Below are 11,844 nucleotides of genomic sequence, written 5' to 3'. Positions count from 1 at the left end.
CACCTCTTTAGGTGAAGTTCCAAACCTAGTCTCAACCCCTGAGTGTTATGTTAAACTATAACCACTTAATCCTTACCTTGGCATATGATAAATAGAGAAAATAGCTGATCTACAATCGCACAGTATGTAGATCAGATTTCTTTCCCCTAATTATTTAGATTTGCTATTGACATTTTGTGCCTATAATGAAATGCCCGAACTAGGGACACCAGGTTGAACGTGGTTAACACTCTGGATTTGAAGTGTGGACACTATAAACTATCAAATGTTGCTGTTCCACATCTCAGTGCATGGAGCGTTTCCTGAAAAGTGTGCGTGAACGTGCCATTTCCAGAAACTTGGCTGATCTTTTTTTTTCGTTTTTTTCAATGGACATGGAAATGTAGGGATTAGGTTAAGGATTAATATTTATTTACACAACTGTGTTGACCTTCAGTGAACACAGGATACGTAGTGTTACACTTTCTCTCCTCTCACCCCCTCACTTTTATAACATCTTTTTTTCTGACACACCAGAACATTGAGTAACTGTATTTCACTTAATTAAAAGCAGCGACCGGCCTGCCCAGATGTTATGTGGGCTCCGACTAAAAGGAGTGTTGACATTCAGTGAATAGAAGCGGCCACCTGCTAACTTAACTCCTGGCTTGGGGGATGATTTGCATTCCTGTGGCCTGTTGCCTGGCATGATTACTTCTAGCACTTCACAAACCCATCTACTGTTTAATATCATGGATTCTTTCCAATTCAGCTACTTTTCTTCCTTTCTGTAATTTATGGGCTACTATGAATGAGCATTTGTAGGAATTCTCCAAAACTACGGTATACAGGTATATCCCTCTTAGCAGAAAACCCCTTCTGACCACATGAGAGCAAAAGGTAACAATACTAAGGACAGATTACTGTATACCAGTGGTTCCCAAACCTTTTAGCTCGAGATCTAAAAGAGAAATTAGACATTTGCCCGGAACCCAAACCATTGAAAATAGCAGATCAACAAGTTCACAACACGTCGCTTCACACCGCATTGTGAGCTTGTAGATCGGCTATAATTTTTTAATTCACAAAATTCTTAGATTTTTTATTTTTTATTTATTTATTCATGACATTTTTTAGAAAAATCATTGAATGAAAAAGTAAATGTTTTGAAATAATAATAAAATGTAGGATACCAAAAATGAAGGGATATTTACTCGTGACCTATAAAATATGTCCACGACCCACAAATGGGTCCCGACCCAATGTTTGGGAAACACTGCTGCATATTCCCCTCCTCCCTTTAAGAGATCCTAGATTGCACTAGCCTGGTAAACCCCTCCCCCTTGCTTGAAAAAATAATAGTTTTGCCAAAATGAGGAAATTTTAAGCAAGGGGGAGGGGTTTACCAGGCTAAGATTGTACAGCCTGCTGGCATGACATTACAGTGACCAGATGTCTGGGTTTGGCTGGGAGAACACGTTTATGCCATATCACAATAGTACAATATCCCAAATCACAGACAATTCCCAGTCTAATATCATGATATGGATATAATATTGTTACTAGGGATGTCCCGATAACGTTTTTTGGCTCCCGATCCGATTCCGATCATTTGAAAATGACGTGATCGGCCCCGATTTCCGATCACCAGATCCGATCGGGACAACCCTAATGAAAACGTTTGAGAACCACTGACTGCAACAGAAGTATTTCAGAAAACTGTTAGGATGTATTAATGGGTTGATCTCATCCAACAACAGGGGGACAGGCCACAAAACGTTTCAACATTGTTTATGCATCATACATTTAGGGTCATCCCTATGTTCCCCAGGTTCTATGTTCCCCACTTACCTTAGGGTTTAAGGGTAGCGTTAGGTTTCTGGTTTAAGGACTTCAGTGTTTTGTACTATACAATTGTATGTATAAGTACAGAACAAATAATGTTTGTTTTTGCCATCTTTGTTGAAGAGTCTAAGAAATTATGTTTTAGTTTATTTTATGCCAGTGTTCATTTTTAGTTGGCTTAAGACTAGATAGTTTAAGTAGCCTAGGCAGGCCTAAAGTTCAAAGACTTAAATCAGAATTTGCTACTAAAAGTAACACTAAGACGAACTTGCTAAAATACCTTTACTAGAATTACTAAAATGACTAGGTTAGGTTTCTGGTTTAGGTTTATTCTAAGTGGGAAACAAATAACCTTTTTTGCATGGTGGGGAACATAGAACCTGGGGAACATAGGATCGCTCCCATACATTTATGCACCATGTTGGATTTACTGAATCTGTCCCATCACAGCCTACTGGTGGACGGCTAACCTTTGATTCTGCGGAAAATATGCAGACGTGCTTACTCTGGTACCTTTATGTTGTGGTTTTTTTAAGACCTCACAGCATGGTTATTCTGTTAATCTGATTGAGAAAACAGACATACCCATGTGAGCCGTTCTTCAGAGCGTATTTTCCTTTTGTTCGGACAATCTGATATATTGAGAGAGAAAATGTGAGATGGCTCATCCATCACATTCTGCGGGGATTATCCGCAGCTCCTAGCAGACCATCGGACACTTCTGGAGTTTCACAATGAGTATATCCTTCACATGTAGGAAATAGTCTATTGACAAATGTTTGGAAAAGACAGAAAGAATGCAGTGTCTCCACAAGCAACCACATTATTGCATATTGTCAGACCATAAGCACCAGGGTGTAACCCCTGGAGGTCATATAATGATACACGCCCACGAATAGACGGATTCAGCTGCCACCGTCCAAGTGGACCCTGACGAACGGCTGTTTTAAATAATGAAGTCTTCCGAAAGCATCGCCAGCATCATAATTCAAAAGGCAAGCGAGCTAAATAAACACAAGAATATATTGTGTTATTTATTTTGACTGTGTGCTTTCTAAAGAATGATTTGTTTTGTATTGGCCGGGTCATTTGGAGAAATTACCATCTATTATGCTGGGAGGCAAAGGTCTTGCCCAGTTTAAGTCCCTACAGTATATGCCAACTGGTGCATTTGATAAAGCATTGTTTTGGTCAAGACAATATCTTTAACCATGTATAGCTTTAAAGTGCTCATGTGTTAGTCACGTCTTTTGGGCATGTTTTCATAGACCTGGTTGCTTATGTCTCTCGCAATATCTGGCAACACTGGTCACGTGACGTGACACAGAGGAACATCATCAAGTCACCTGCTAACACCATTGGTAGACCAAAGGAATATGTCTTCTGTTTTTCAGATTTCTCCAGCCTTTTCAGCCTTGATTGTGTCACTCTCGGAAGGCTCACTACACCCCAAACACTCTCGCCCCCATTTCTTTCCACCGACCGCATGCTTGGGCGGTTCTTGTATTCTTGTATTTGTTTTACTGAGGATAAAATTTGAAATAAGTTCAGGGTTAGTTTTGTTGTTTTGTTAAGGTTAAGTTTAGGTAGAGGGTTAGGTTTTGCTATAGTTTTACTGAGGTTAAGGTTAGGAATTAAGGTTAGGTTTAGGCATATAGTTTCTATACATTTAGGAATACGTCTAGAGACCATTCCGAGGTCGCCAGATTTGCGCCCCAGGGTGACTGTTTTGGGGCGTGCATTTTGGTATTCTCACTCTCACCAACACAACCCTGCTCTCATATTATCAGAATAAGAGACATTTATCTCAAGATGATTTTTCTTTCTCTCTTTGTAGTTTTTCCTTGACCTTTGACAGTAGCATTACATTCCACAGCTAGCTTCTTTTTCCTGAGAAAAAGCTAACATTAGCATTGATTTGCATGGACCTATTACTGGAAATAAAAGTCGGCTAACAGGGTTGCACTACAATGACAGTTGTTTTTTCTGCTTCTTCATACCATCAAAATGTGCATTTTATGTAGTGTTGACATAAACCCAGCTTTTATGTGACTTGAACATGCAGGTTTTGGGATTATATTGCGAAATACTGGTACGATTTAATATTGTGTTTGATTACTGATATTGTTCATATTTTTTTCATTCTAACTAATTTCAACTAAATCAACTGGTCTGATTAACCACTTAAGACACAATTTATACATAATTGTACAATGGTGTCATGCAAAAATAGACGGTCTACAAACTAACAACGCTTTGCATTGTTGTAAGCTTTTAGAACTGCTATTGTCTCTATTTTTTTTTAAATCGATTATTGTATTGCAGTGTTCATGTTTTATAATCAATTAAATCTCGCACCCCTACTTTAGATCGAGATGGGCGGAGGGCAAAACTAAAGGACAATGTCAGAGCCACAGTGTGAAGTCACTGTTATTAACTTTGCATTTCTTGTCACATAATCAAAGGGCTTAGTTCATGTAAAGAATATTCACAGAATTAGAAACACCAAAGGAAAATCATCAGCTCACAATGGTGTAACGTGTATCTATGAAACAATTGGGCAAGATATATTTGAAAAGTTGCTTAAATTAACATAAGTAAAGTCTTATAAGGTTGAGTCAAGCGTAGCACACAACAAATAAAATAGGTCCTAAAATGTGTACCTCTGATGCTGATTTGTTTGATTGAATAACATTATCTCATGGTTTAGATTTCTCTTAAATACATAACAGAAAACGATACAATAAAGGGTACATTTTTCAAAAGTGTGACAAAATTTTCCTCTGGAATCTATTGTTCATTCTGTTTGTCAATTTCCACTGATATTTCTATTAACACTCCGTAAACTACAAGGCTTTTTGCTTTTCTGTGGCAGAGTTTATTTTCAAAGTGTCACCTTGCTGGTCTGTCAACAAAGCCAGTGAAATTGTATCTAATGAAAATGTTTTGCAGTTTACCTAATTCATCTTTCCACATATGGTTTTCCTTATTTGTATTCTGTGGGTGGCCTACGAGTTCCATACAGCTCAATCAGTGCCTCTTGAAAGGGAGACCATATGGGTCACATTTTTACATGTTGTTTGGTATGACAAGGCTGAGGCAGGAATGTGTCCTCAGAGAGGGCCATGCTTTAATGGCGCTCTGTTTGTTTGTCATTCACATACGAACATTAGCTTCCTCAACCAGAGAAAGCATGCTGTGTTCTACTACCACGTCTTAAAAGACTGATCTGTAATCAAAATGTCATATCCAATCACAGTTAGAAGATGCACTTGTACACCTTATATTTTTGTTTTCTTCTTGCATCTTGTTTTTTTTCTGCTGCACATTTTGGACGAGCCCCGAGTACACAGCTGATTTTATTCAGTTCGCGGAACGTGCAACATAAATCATCAATCATTGTTTAAAACAGGAAGGCTGTTTAAGCAGCTACACAAACTATGCATTTAAAATAAACAAATACTTTGCCTTAAAAACAAATACACTGACTTAAAAAAGAAAGGTCTTGGCAGTTATTTTATGGTTTGATATATCTGCTATTATTGAAACCAGATTTCCATGAGAATCAGCCTCTCAAACTTGTTTTACATATATATCTCAGTGGAAATAAAAGCCTGACACTTAGAGAATGTCTGCGTCGTTTGTTTCCGTGCCAGGCCCCCTGCCACGGCTCTAGTTAAGCACATAATTAATGTCCTCCTGTTCTCACTCCTATATATTATATATATCAAAAGAGCAACCGCAAAGCAAGACGTTGAGAGAGGAAATACAAACCAAATAAGCTATTATATCAACTTCATTCTCAGACTGAGAAAACAAGTCCAGCGACATCTGCATCCTGTGTTCATCCTAATGATTTATCATTCATGCTCAACTTAAGCAACGTATAGAAGACCTACTGTACAAGCTTCTGCGACGCATTGCATGCTATGTTTGACGCGGCACACCATCTTATGACGAGATATAAGTCGGGCTAAAATCCTCCCATATCATATGGTTCAATTGCTGCCAGAATGGAAGCCATCGAAAAAACTAAATCACCTGCTTTCTACATCTATCACATCTCATACCATGCATGAGCGGTTGTTAGAAATACAATTCAGTTGCTGCAAACAGAATGTAATATTATACTAATAATATCCAGGGGGGAAAATACTATGCTTTTGTTATGGAAGGCTAGAATTAGCCTCATATATCCAACGTGTTTGTCAAAGTGCCCAAGCATTTGAATGTGTGTGTGTTTGTGTGTGTAGTGCGTGCGGTTAGTAGCGCGCGCGTGTGTGTGTAACTGTGTATGTGTGGTTGGTTAGTATTGTGTGTGTGTGTGTGTGGTTAGTTATAGTATTGTGTGTGTGTGTGTGTGTGTGTGTGTGTGTGTGTGTGTGTGTGTGTGTGTGTGTGTGTGTGTGTGTGTGTGTGTGTGTGTGTGTGTGTGTGTGTGTGTGTGTGTGCGCGCGTTGTTGGTGCAAAACTAAACTCAGTTATGATTAATTCTTCATGTGATCTTAACAGCCAGCTACCAATCAAATGCACACCTCTGCAAGTCAAGGCAACAAGAAGTCCCTCCCATTGACCAGCCTTGAACAGACACACCACTTAAGAAATGGTGTGTGTGTGTGTGTGTGTGTGTGTGTGTGTGTGTGTGTGTGTGTGTGTGTGTGTGTGTGTGTGTGTGTGTGTGTGTGTGTGTGTGTGTGTGTGTGTGTGTGTGTGTGTGTGTGTGAATGGTGCGGTCTTCGAGGCTGGCGTTTCGTTTTCACAAGAAAAAGAAAAGCCTGGGCATACGAGTCACATTTACTGGTCTAGGAGTGAGAGTGAACTACAGTGCAGAGGGGTGTCGCTCCAAATTTGGTGATGTCAGTGTTCTCCGCTGTTTTCTACCGGGGAGGAGAGGAGGGGGGCGGGGTGGTCGCTCAAATCCAGGTGAACCAATAGGATCCACCGCTGTGATCCCAGTGGCGCCCGCCCCTCTGGACCAGAAATCACACTGGCTGGGCCAGTTGCTATCTCCAACCAAAGGACTACAACAGCAACTTGATCTCCAGCACACTTTCTCCCAGACATGGGCCTTGACCATTTAACCTAAAGAAACCTAAAATTATGATGTGATTTTTTTTTCCAAAAAAAAAAGATCTAGTCCCGAACACCAAACATTTGTACTAAATACAACCACACTAGAACATGCAAAGAACTATACCTATCTCGGCCTAAACATCAGCAGCACAGGTAACTTCAAACAAACTGTAAATGACCTGAGAAGAGCTTTCTATGCCATCAAAAGAAACATTAAGTTAAACATCCCATTCCCAATCTCTCTCTAATACAATACAAATCTGGCTAAAGATACTAGACTCTGTTATAGAACCCATTTCCCTCTATGGTTGCGAAGTCTGGGGCCCACTTGCCGATCAAGAACCGGAAAATGAGATAAACGCAAAATTGAAACTCTGCATGCAGAATTCTGCAAATCCATTCTCCGCATCCAACGGAAAACACCAAATAACGCATGCAGAGCAGAATTAGGACGATACCCATTAACTATCAAAACCCAAAAGAGAGCATTGAAATTCTATAAAGACCTAAAGGAAAGTGAACCGGACACGCTCCACAAAAAGGCCCTCACACACAGTGAATCCCTGGAAAAATGTCCCCTCAGCCAGCTAGTTCTGGGACTAACACAAGCACAACCACCAGACAGAAAACAAACGGGACTACCCCAAATCATAAGAAAACAAAAAGAAAGCTATCTCACACACTGGAAAAGATCTACTCAAAACCAGGGCAAAATCGAATGCTATTTAGCTCTAAACAGAGAATACACTGTAGCAGAATACTTGAGCACTGTAACTGACCCAAAACTAAGGAAAACTCGATATAGACTGTGAACACAGTCTTGAGATTGAGAAAGGCCGCCATAGGCAGACCTGGCTCCCAAGAGAAGACAGCCTGTGCACCCACTGCACACAAAACGAGGTAGAGACTGAGCTACACTTCCTAACCGTCTGTCCACTGTACCAAGACATCAGAGACATATACTTTCCACGGATTACAATCACCCAAGGAGAGTTTGAAAACTAATGACAAAAAACTCCCATATCTGTTGGGTGAAGTACAACAATGTGCAAACACAGCAGCGAGATGTGTGAGCTGCTGTGACAGGAGAAGGATGTCAAATGGAATACAAGCACCTTAAAGAATTCAAACCATTGTGTGTACACTGTTTATCAAAAGTATAAAGCTAACGTCTCCAATATGGATGTATATTGTATAACTATCTCTGACAGAAAATGCACAATCTTTTTATAGTTTCACAAGATGGTCTAAAGTGTTAATGTAACACAGCTCTGTTTACACCTTAATTTAATTCCTATTTATATCCAATATTTATTTGTAAATACATGTTGGACAATAAATGTATTTTGATTGTCTTGTTCCACTTCTGCTTTGGCAATGTAAACGTACGTTTTCTCATGCCAATAAAGCTCCTTTGAAATTGAATTGAATTGAATTGAATTGAATTGAATTGAGAGAGAGAGAGAGAGAGAGAGAGAGAGAGAGAGAGAGAGAGAGAGAGAGAGAGAGAGACCTTGCAAGACCTGAAATAGCCTCGGAGCACGGTTATTCTGTGTACCAGGTACACAACGGTACCAGCTAAACAGAATGTTATCAAGTATATAACTCTGATCCATACAGTAGCTTTACTTCTACTGTATGTTCAGCAAAACACAATAATAATGAAGTAAAGGTTCTTCAGATGGTTTCACATGATAAGTGCCAATTAACAGAAGCAGTACTTGAAGCATTTCTTCACATGCTATTTGAAGAGTCTCGTTACAGGTCCAGTATAGCCCCAAGTGGTTCTGTGTTTGAACCTTTAACATCACTCTGAAAAAGCACCGCAATAACTGATTCATACTCGTCATACAATGGTGGTGCACGCTGAAAATGCCAGATCTACAAGCTCGCAACGTGCCATGATGCATCGCATTGTGAGCCTGTATCAGCTTTTTTGGGGCTATTTTCATACATGTAAGTTGGGCTTAAGTGGTGCCTTGTTAATAAGCAGCTCACGATGAAGGCTCAATAACCACTTTTTTATCTTTTTCAGGACATTGTGCGTCCCAAGACATTATGCAGTTGTTTGAGGTCAAATTAGACTTGAATCCATGACATTGAAAACACATGATGTGTTCCAACCCACTCAGGGATCCCAAAGAATAACTCTTTGTGTTGTTCCCTTTACAGCCTAGAGTAGACTCCAGTTATACAGTATTATCATCATTAATAGCAACAGTTACTTTATTGTTTTGCGATGGTATTCTTTTGTAATTTTAAGTAGGTTTCTGAGTTTTATGAATCTCAGAGATCAAATGCTGATCTCCCATAGTATTTTCTCAGTTACACCACATGTATTTAATGAAATTACACCCCCCCACCCCCCCCCCACCCCACACACACACACACACACACACACACACACACACACACACACACACACACACACACACACACACACACACACACACACACACACACACACACACACACACACACACACACACACACACACACACACACACACACACACACACACAGAGAAATAGAGATGTCAACAATGGCTTCACATCTCAGTTTGTGTGAGTTTGAGCAGCTGTAAATTCTGCCGTGAAATTCAGCTTCTTCCACGGAAGAAATGGATGCATTTAAGAATCCCTTCAACCTTTCGATCCAATGGGAGCAGTAATCCAGTCATGGATTCCTCCATAGTGCAATTAAACAATCCGCACAATATATCTCTGGCTGCTTTTAAACAACTGCCGTGATATATCAATGCCAAACATGTAGTTAACCTTTTTGAAAGCCAGCCAATAGCCCTCTCATATGAACTTGACATGACCATGTTACAGCCAGTCCACTGTATCCTGCTGCATACTGAGTTTTATTTCTCGTCACGTTTCCTATTAATTACAAGAGTAGTGTCTCCCTTTCATGGTGACCTTCAGAAGCATTCATTGACCTTGGAACAACACACAGATGTGCTTTATAGTAAATAAAGCAGATTGATTATTTCACAATGCCAAGAAGAAAATAGTAATTAGCCGAGTCTGGTACAAAGCATGTCTTCTCATTATATTTGTGCATATACCCCCTGATGAAATAAACATTACATTTAAACTCTTGATTAACCACTTTAAATCTGGCATTCCTATTTTAGGCATGACGTATCTAGGCAAAAGGGGGGGGGGGGGGGGGGGGATAGTAGATCTACAAGCTCACCACGATTTGCATCATGGACCAGCGACGGCTGGTTCACGACAGCATAACAGTATAAAACATGCCATAAGTGGTTAAACAAAGTTGACTGCCCTACTGCTGCCACCATGATGAATGATCATCTGTGGACAGAATCCTGACGCACAGGTCAGTGACTTTTGTGACCAAAAGCCAAGGGGCTACTATGCAGTGTGACTGCTGCGAGGTAATCTTTAACCCACATGCTGTCTCTGAGGGGAGAGCAGTGGAAAGTTGGCTCCGTCCAGCCAACCTTCCTGAAAGAACTGTAAGGTAGGCTGCTGTTTTTATAAAGGCTTTACATTTATACAAAAAAAAAAGGAAAAAAATCCCTGAGGTAATTCTTTTTTTTTTTCTGTCTTTGCACACAGTTGAATTTCATGGAAGGTTAGGATCTGAAATGATTTTACATTTGTTGTACCTAACCCCGCACATTATTCAAATTTGTGATTTATATGTGTTTGTTCTCTGAGACCTTTGCCGTTTCTGTGCAACAAATCTGACTCATCAATCATCTTGAATCATACATCTATCGGACTGTTACTCATGCAAAGCTACAATAATACCCAAATCTATGCTGGATTTCTTTTTAGTTAACTTAATATTTCCATTCCTTTACCGTGGCATTGACTATAACTGACTATATCACAACACTGCTTTCATGTTCAGGATAATGTGCCATTTTCTCAGTAACAAGGCTCTCTTGTTGTTACAGTTCACTTAAATCCATGATTTAGAAATTGAAGACGGATGCAGGGTGAAAATTGATTTAATCTGGTTCCTGTTTTCTTTTGGTCCACTTTGTTTTCAGTATATATCTGAAAGCTTCAAATGTCTTTGATGCCATGCTGAAACCTGTACCCTATAAACTGTGTCTTGCACATCTGTTTCTTTCTGAGTGCGAAAACAAAGATATTCCGAATAGACTACAGGTCTGTCAGGGTTAGCATTGATATGCAACTTTTCCACTTCAGAAAACTGTCGTGCTATTCGCTGACAGACTTTTATTTAAAACACTCAAGGAATTTGTCATGGTTGCTTTCTGTGATCTTCCAGTGTAAAATATTGTACTTATAGCAGACTGATCACAAAATAAGGCTCCATAGGCGTCCTTTTGCCTATGGAGGCATGTGAACCCAATTTACAGCAAGTAATACAGTAGATTAAATATGTCTCTTTGCCACTAAGAGCCATATTGTCCTTTTTTTGGATGATCCTCGAGACTTGAATCGAGAAGAGAACATTTTTACTTTATTCAATTTTGCATATGTGAACTTGAACATAAATAACTTTAAATGAAACCAAATGGTATGAATATTCAATGCACATGTCTCCATTGAGCCTATGATACTAGCAGGTCATAAGTGTCACGCTACACTTAACCTTATGTATCTACATCCTGACTTCACACGGACACTTTCTCACTTCATAATAACAAGGCAGAATGCAATAATGGCAAAAAAAAGAAAAGTCCCCTGTAAGCACTGATAATACCATTTTAAATGTTAAAATTCCTCACTCGTCTGCAATGTCATTGCTTCCTAAAAAGCTCGGAAGCCCCTGGGGGGTGGGGGGCAGTTCTTGTAATAACGCTCTACAGCTGTTATGTGTCAAGATTAACTATGGCTGCAGAGATATCCTAAAAAGAGGAACATCTAATGACATGCGACAGTTTCACTTTAATTCAGATGCCATGAGTTCAGAAAAGACAACACCACCAGCCTGTTT

At 39.6% G+C, this 11,844-nt stretch overlaps 1 protein-coding gene across 1 annotated transcript in view; it reads right to left on the bottom strand.

The window, feature by feature from the left end:
• fam83b (family with sequence similarity 83 member B) overlaps positions 1 to 11,844 on the bottom strand; it is a 360,421-nt gene that overhangs the window by 262,083 nt on the left and 86,494 nt on the right. The window lies entirely within an intron of this gene.

The sequence above is a fragment of the Electrona antarctica genome (genome assembly GCF_951216825.1).
Source record: "Electrona antarctica genome assembly, chromosome: 10".
In the NCBI taxonomy this organism is placed as follows: domain Eukaryota; kingdom Metazoa; phylum Chordata; class Actinopteri; order Myctophiformes; family Myctophidae; genus Electrona; species Electrona antarctica.
Note: the sequence above shows the minus strand (reverse complement) of the source record. Positions and strands in the feature narration are given on the sequence as shown.